The 7,500-nt window shown below is 25.9% G+C and overlaps 2 protein-coding genes across 5 annotated transcripts in view; one reads left to right on the top strand and one right to left on the bottom strand.

The window, feature by feature from the left end:
* Positions 1-7,500, bottom strand: part of LOC145297611 (uncharacterized) — a 346,611-nt gene that overhangs the window by 60,867 nt on the left and 278,244 nt on the right. The gene's annotated exons all lie outside the window — the stretch shown is intronic.
* LOC145297612 (acetylcholinesterase-like) overlaps positions 1-7,500 on the top strand; it is a 1,140,889-nt gene that overhangs the window by 1,121,065 nt on the left and 12,324 nt on the right. The window lies entirely within an intron of this gene.

Raw genomic sequence — 7,500 nt, 5'->3', positions numbered from 1 at the left:
GTTATATTCTTAAAAAAAAAAACGCTTCCATTTCCACCTTTGCACACCGAAAATTGAAAATCTATATTTCATTTAAATCATTTCATGAATAATTGCTTTGTCGTGTTTATTCTTTCTGCTTTGTTATTGTTTATTTCAGAATTGCTTTGTTATAACCTTTATTTCCTGCTAACGATTGAAACGTTGATAATAAAGTAGCGGAGGGTTATTTGAATTATTTTTAATAATAATGATGATGATTATTTTATTTATTTATTTATTTATTGTAATGAACAGCCATTTTGTTTGATTCAAATATTCCTATTCTTCATCAAAGAAAAGTGCTCTCAAAATTTGAACAAAAAAATGTACTTTTTTAATGAAAATAGATAATTTAACAATCGATAACTTAATTCTTTTTTTATATATGTTGATTCAAAAGAACTTTGCTTGTTCTTTGGAAAATACTAATATCCCCATTCCAAGCAGAAGACAATACGTGAACTTTTCCCTTTGCAACATTTGTGTTTCCTTTGCAGTACGAAGACGATACTCCAAGAGTCAAAATTAGGAGTTTCCAAATTCCAGTTCGCAGATCAAATTTGTTTTTCTAGATGTTTTTGTTCAAATATTAAACAAACAAAGAAATAAGACACATAGATATAAGACCATGTTATAGTTAAGATTCTCTGCTCATTTTGACTTCGAGTTTCTGCCGGTGATAAGCAAGATATGGTCCCATGTCTTGCGCTTAGATCACGTGGAAACCCTCCTTTTCCTCATGTTAAAAATGGTTTCCTTGTCCATTTCACCTTGTCTAATTATCCAGACAAATTCATATCTGATAAGAACGTTTCTGTTAGGTAAATTAAGTTGTGTGGACAATAGTTTTCATTATTTCATTGTTGATGAAATATAATAAATAAATATTTTTAATTCTTTTAATAATAAAAGTAAGTAAATAAATAACTAAAGAAAATTTTTTAGTGATGTTAAAGATGGCCGTCAGCCCGGATACGGAAGTGAAATTGTATAGCCAATGATTGTTTTACTATAACTTACAAAATAATGCTTCATTCTGCTTAGATTTTTAGTATTTTTTTGTTTTGTTTTTTACACGTTTGGTTGTTTTTTTGGGGTTACTTGTTTGCCTTTTTCTCTTATGTGACTGTTTGATGATCATCTGCTGTTGAGCATGTCTTTGAACTAACTGAGCAATCAATGCGATCCTCAAACGACTCAAACCGAGAACGACTTGACCAACCGCGGAGGACATCGTTTGAGGTAAATAACACACTTTTTGTTCTTGTTTCAATGCTAATATAGGGACGGCCAATAAAAGTGAAACTATTTATTTTTCAACCAAAAAATATCTCTCTATTTAAAAAAAGAAAATATTAGTTAATTATCAGACCATAATGGAATTTTTACATTTAGTAATTAATAAATGAATCCTAATATGGTACTCATGCACTTATTGATCCGTGCTGAAATAATAACGTTATTATTTAAAAAGCCATTCTTAACATGGGGAGGGTGTTTTGTACCTATTCTGTACTTAAACCTTACAATTGAATAAAAAAAAACATAAAACTTTAATTAAACTTGAAAATACGATTTTAAAAAAAAGCGCGGATCAGTAAGTGCATTAGCACCATATATATATATATATATATATATATATATATATATATATATATATATATATATATATATATATATATATATATATATATATATATATATATATATGATTGTTGAGCTGGATTAAATCCGACGATATGAAATAAAATGGAGGTGGAAGGACCTGGATACTCAACGTTTCGCCAAATTTATGCGGGCTTCTTCAAGAGGGATGGTCATTGACGAGAGAGTCGGAGGATTGGGGCTATATATAATGATGGGCGAGAGCAGCGTGTTTTCCTTATGTAAATTAGATGTCATATATACATGTATATACATTTTATGAGAGAAGAACTAATTAGAGTAAACTAGTGTAGTGGATTACGTCTAAAAGATAAAATATCGTAGAGATTAAAAATTGTGTTTGGAAATATAGCGTAGATAGATTAAATAAAATGACACGAGATTACGAAAGAATCTTCTTTTTTTTTTTAATTAGAAATAATTGAATTGGGATAAAATAGCGCAGTAACTTAAAAGATGGTGTCTAAAAATAAGAATAGGGGGTGATAAAATGGAGTCTAAAAATAGATAATGATAAAATACAGTAAATAAGTAAAACAAAAATAAAATTAAGTGAAATTAGGAATTTTTATTTTTTTTTCGCGTTTAACCGGTGTCTAAGTTGTTTTCTTTAATAATTTTATTTTATTTTTATCCCAATTCAATTATTTCTAATTTAAAAAAAAAACTCAGTGACCATCTTTATAAAGAGGTATCAGGATGGAAATGCAAATAGAAAGAATTAAAAGCAGCTATCCTTGGAAAATAATATTCAGAAATCGAAAAACCTTAAATTGTTTTAAATTTTCGATTTTAAATTGAACGGTAGATGGTTTAAAGTAATTTAAGTGACATAATGAATATATAAGTTTGTTGTGATAAAATAAGGAATCTATATTAACATTAAATTGTTCATTACCCAATCCATTTAGCATGAGGAGTAAGAGTGTTTGTTAATCGGCCGGCAGACCGAGGTTCAATCCTCCATCATATCATACTAAAGACTTCAGAAATGTTGCTGGATCCCTCCTTTGCTAAACGCTCAGCACTATAAGGGAAATATCACGGTGTATTCCTGAGAATGGAGTGAAGCTCTTTCCTACACCTCGGTGCAGCAGTTAATAAAAACGGAGTCTCCAGGTCGCCTCCGGCTATAGTCGACTACTACGTTTACCTAATTAATTAATGCTGTAAATATCTTTAATACTACATAATTATCTGATTCATTGATGGATTATTTTTCAATCCGCGTATTCAATTTTGGGGTTTATGAGGAGAGAGAAGGTGGACTTTGGGTTTATTTTTGGCAGCTTCGTAACTCTTACTATCCTTATTTTATCCTTTAGTCCTCACATTTCATGAGCGATATTTTCTGGAAAAGGGGGGAGAATTACTTCGGTTGCTTATAGACCTGGGTAGAAAGTACGAATCAAGAATCCGTTTTTGATAATCAGCTCGGCAGGTAAGAAGCCTTTTACGTGGCCCACTACCTATCGGACTGAGGTACGCCGCCTGGGTAGTACCTAGGAAGTCCACCCTACCAGGCATTGCCCTACCCGGTTTTCGTGTAGGGTCAAGTTTTTACCTGAGACGACCCTACCAGGAAATGCCGATGGAGATGCCCAGGCAATTTTTGCTATGCCAGAGTGACCCTCCTTTAGGGGCGCTGCCTTGACATCCCCACTTTCCGACCTCGTGTCACATCTTGATGAGGTGGGCAGCAAGTCAATATCAATTCATATAACACTTATCATTGGATAGTTTTGGACCTTGACGTAGTACTTTTAGCTTCTTATATCAAATGGTTTCATGAAATGATTTCCATAAAAAAATAGAACAGATTAGTTTCACTTTAATTGCCTGTTCCTGTACTAATATATTTGCCTGAAATACATTTGATATGTTTATTGTTGTGTTTGTATTGTGCTGTTATTTTTTTTTCTTTTTACTCGAGTTCAATCGATTAACTTTCCTAAACCACTTGTTCGTTTTTGATGCATGCAAATAAACAAAATACAATTACTAACAAAATTTTGATTTAACGTCGGTAGACATTTTGATCTGTATGAGTCGATATTGACTTTGGCCAAGATTCAAACGCAATAGGCTCTCCTCCGGATGCAAACATCATCCGTTGGTGAATACTGTTCTCTAATCAAATTATTTTGTTGGGTAAGTAATTAAATATACAGATAAATTGACACTATCGGTTCCAAGCCACGCCCAGAATTGAAATGAAAGTCATCGGAGATAGGAAATAAGAAAATTAAATAAGAAATCTATAAATATGGCGCACACATACGAATACACAAAAGAACACACACATATAGTAAATGTTTAATATATATATATATATATATATATATATATATATAAGTAGATTGTAGTTTGCTTGAAGCATTGTTGAAGAAAATTATAAGGTAAAATTAAAAGCCAAGAACAATGCGAGATTTTTTTTATTATTTTATATATAGAGTAAAATTAAATGAAAACAAAAGAAATAAATGTCTTTTTTTTTTGTTGTTTGTTTTTTCTTTTTCACACAAATTTTAACACTAAACAACAGTAAAAATTTTTTCCTGTTGTATTCAATGGTGTCTTCTCTTGAAAAAGGACTAATAGGTCTGAAATATATTGAGATTTATAACACCATTGAATACATCAGGAAAAAAAATTACTGTTGTTTAGTGTTAAAATTTGTGTGAAAAAGAAAAAACAAACAACAAAAAAAGACATTTATTTCTTTTGTTTTCATTTAATTTTACTCTATATATAAAAAAAATCTCGTATTGTTCTTGGCTTTTAATTTTACCTTATAATATATATATATATATATATATATATATATATATATATATATATATATATATATATATATATGTATATATGTATATATACTGCTATTTCTATGCAATATATTACATAAGATGTTTTTGTTTCACTGATTAGTTCAACTATGCTCATTACAAGATTAAGGCTGATATAAACTATACGTGTGTCAACTGACCTGTACGAACACAAGTGTTTCATTTTCGAAGGTATTCGTCAGGCTAAATACAAGTTAGACTGAATTTCGCCAGGGATGTTTTAATATATTTTTTAGATTACCATGTATATATGTGTGTGTGTGTGTGTGTGTGTGTGTGTGTGTGTGTGTGTATTCATTTAGATATATGTCTATATATGTATATGTGTCTGTGTATATATGCATGTGTGTATTTATATATATATGTATGTGTGTATGTATATATATATATATATCTGTGTATATGTATATATATGTATATGTGTATGTATATATATATATGTATATATGTATATATATGTATATGTGTATGTATATGTGTATGTATATATATATATGTATATATGTATATATATGTATATGTGTACATATATATGTATATATGTGTATATATATGTATATATGTATATATATGTATATGTGTATGTATATATATGTATATGTGTATGTATATATATACATGTATGTGTATATATGTATATATATGTATGTATATTTGTATATATGTATATATATGTATGTATATGTACATATATATGTATATATGTATATATATGTAGGTATATGTACATATATATGCATATATATGTATGTATATGTACATATATATGTATATATGTATATATATGTAGGTATATGTACATATATATGCATATATATGTATGTATATGCACATATATATGTATGTATATGCACATATATACGTATATATGTATATGCACATATAAATGTATATATGTATATGTGCATATATATGTATATATGTATATGTGCATATATATGTATATATATGTATATGTTCATATATATGTATATATGTATATATATGTATATATATGTATATATGTATATATATGTATATATGTATATATATGTATATTTATGTATATATGTATGTATATGTACATATATATGTATATATATGTATGCATATGTATATATATGTATGCATATGTATGTATATGTACACATATATGCAAATATATGTATGTATATGTACATATATATGCAAATATATGTATATGTACATATATATGCATATATATGTATGTATATGTACATATATATATGTATATATATGTACATGTATATATGTATGTATATGTACATATATATGTATGTATATGTACATATATATGTATATATATGTACATGTATATATATATGTATGTACATATATATATGTACATGTATATATATATGTATGTACATATATATATATATGTATATGTACATATATATATATATGTATATGTACATATATATATATGTATATGTACATATATATATGTATATGTACATATATATATATGTATATGTACATATATTATGTATGTATTTATGTACGTATATCTGTATATATATATGTATATATATGTATGTACATTAGTATGTATATATGTGTGTATATGTACAAATATATGTGTGTATATGTACATATATATATATGTGTGTATATGCACATATATATGTATATATATGTATCTATATGTACGTATATATGTATGTATATGTACATATATATGTATATATATGTACGTATATGTACATATATATGTATATATATGTATGTATATGTACATATATATGTTATATATATGTATCTATATGTACATATATGTGTATGTATATGTACATATATATGTATTTATATGTACATATATGTATATATTTGTAAAAAATATATGCATGTATATGTACATATATTGTATATATTTGTAAAAATATATGCATGTATAATGTACATATATGTATATATTTGTACATATATATGTATGTATATGTATATATTTGTACATATATATGTATGTATATGTACATATATGTATATATTTGTACATATATTTGTATGTATATGTACATATATGTATATATTTGTACATACATTTGTATGTATATGTACATATATGTATATATTTGTACATATATATGTATGTATACGTACATATATGTATATATTTGTGCATATATATGTAATTATATGTACATATATGTATATCTTTGTCCATATATATGTATGTATGTGTTCATATATGTATCTATATGTACACATATATGTATGTATATGTACATATATATGTATTTGTACATATATATGTATGTATATGTACATATATGTATATATATGTACATACATATGTATGCATATATATGCATATATGTATAAATATGTACATATATGTATATATTTGTACATATATATGTATGTATATGTACATATATATGTATGTATATATACAAATATATGTGTGTATATGTACATATATGTATATATTTGTACATATATATGTACATATATGTACATATATATGTATGTATATGTATATATATATGTATATGTACACATATATGTACATATATATGTACATATATATGTATGTATATATATGTATGCATATGTACATATATATGTATGTATATGTACGTATATATGTATATATATGTGTATATATATGTATGTATATGTACATATATATGTATATATATGTGTACATATATATATGTATGTATATGTATGTATATATGTATATATATGTGTACATATGTATGTATATGTATGTATATATGTATATATATGTGTACATATATATGTATGTATATGCATATATGTATATATATGTACATATATATGTATGTATATGCACGTATATATGTATATAAATGTGTTTGTATATATATATGTATATATATGTATGTACATTAGTATGTATATATATGTGTGTATATTTACATATACATGTATATATATATGTGTGCATATGTACATATATATGTATATATATTTATGCATATGTATATATATGTTGTTT

The sequence above is a fragment of the Euprymna scolopes genome, chromosome 18, assembly GCF_053919585.1.
Source record: "Euprymna scolopes isolate OS-2025 chromosome 18, ASM5391958v1, whole genome shotgun sequence".
Taxonomy (NCBI): domain Eukaryota; kingdom Metazoa; phylum Mollusca; class Cephalopoda; order Sepiida; family Sepiolidae; genus Euprymna; species Euprymna scolopes.
Note: the sequence above shows the minus strand (reverse complement) of the source record. Positions and strands in the feature narration are given on the sequence as shown.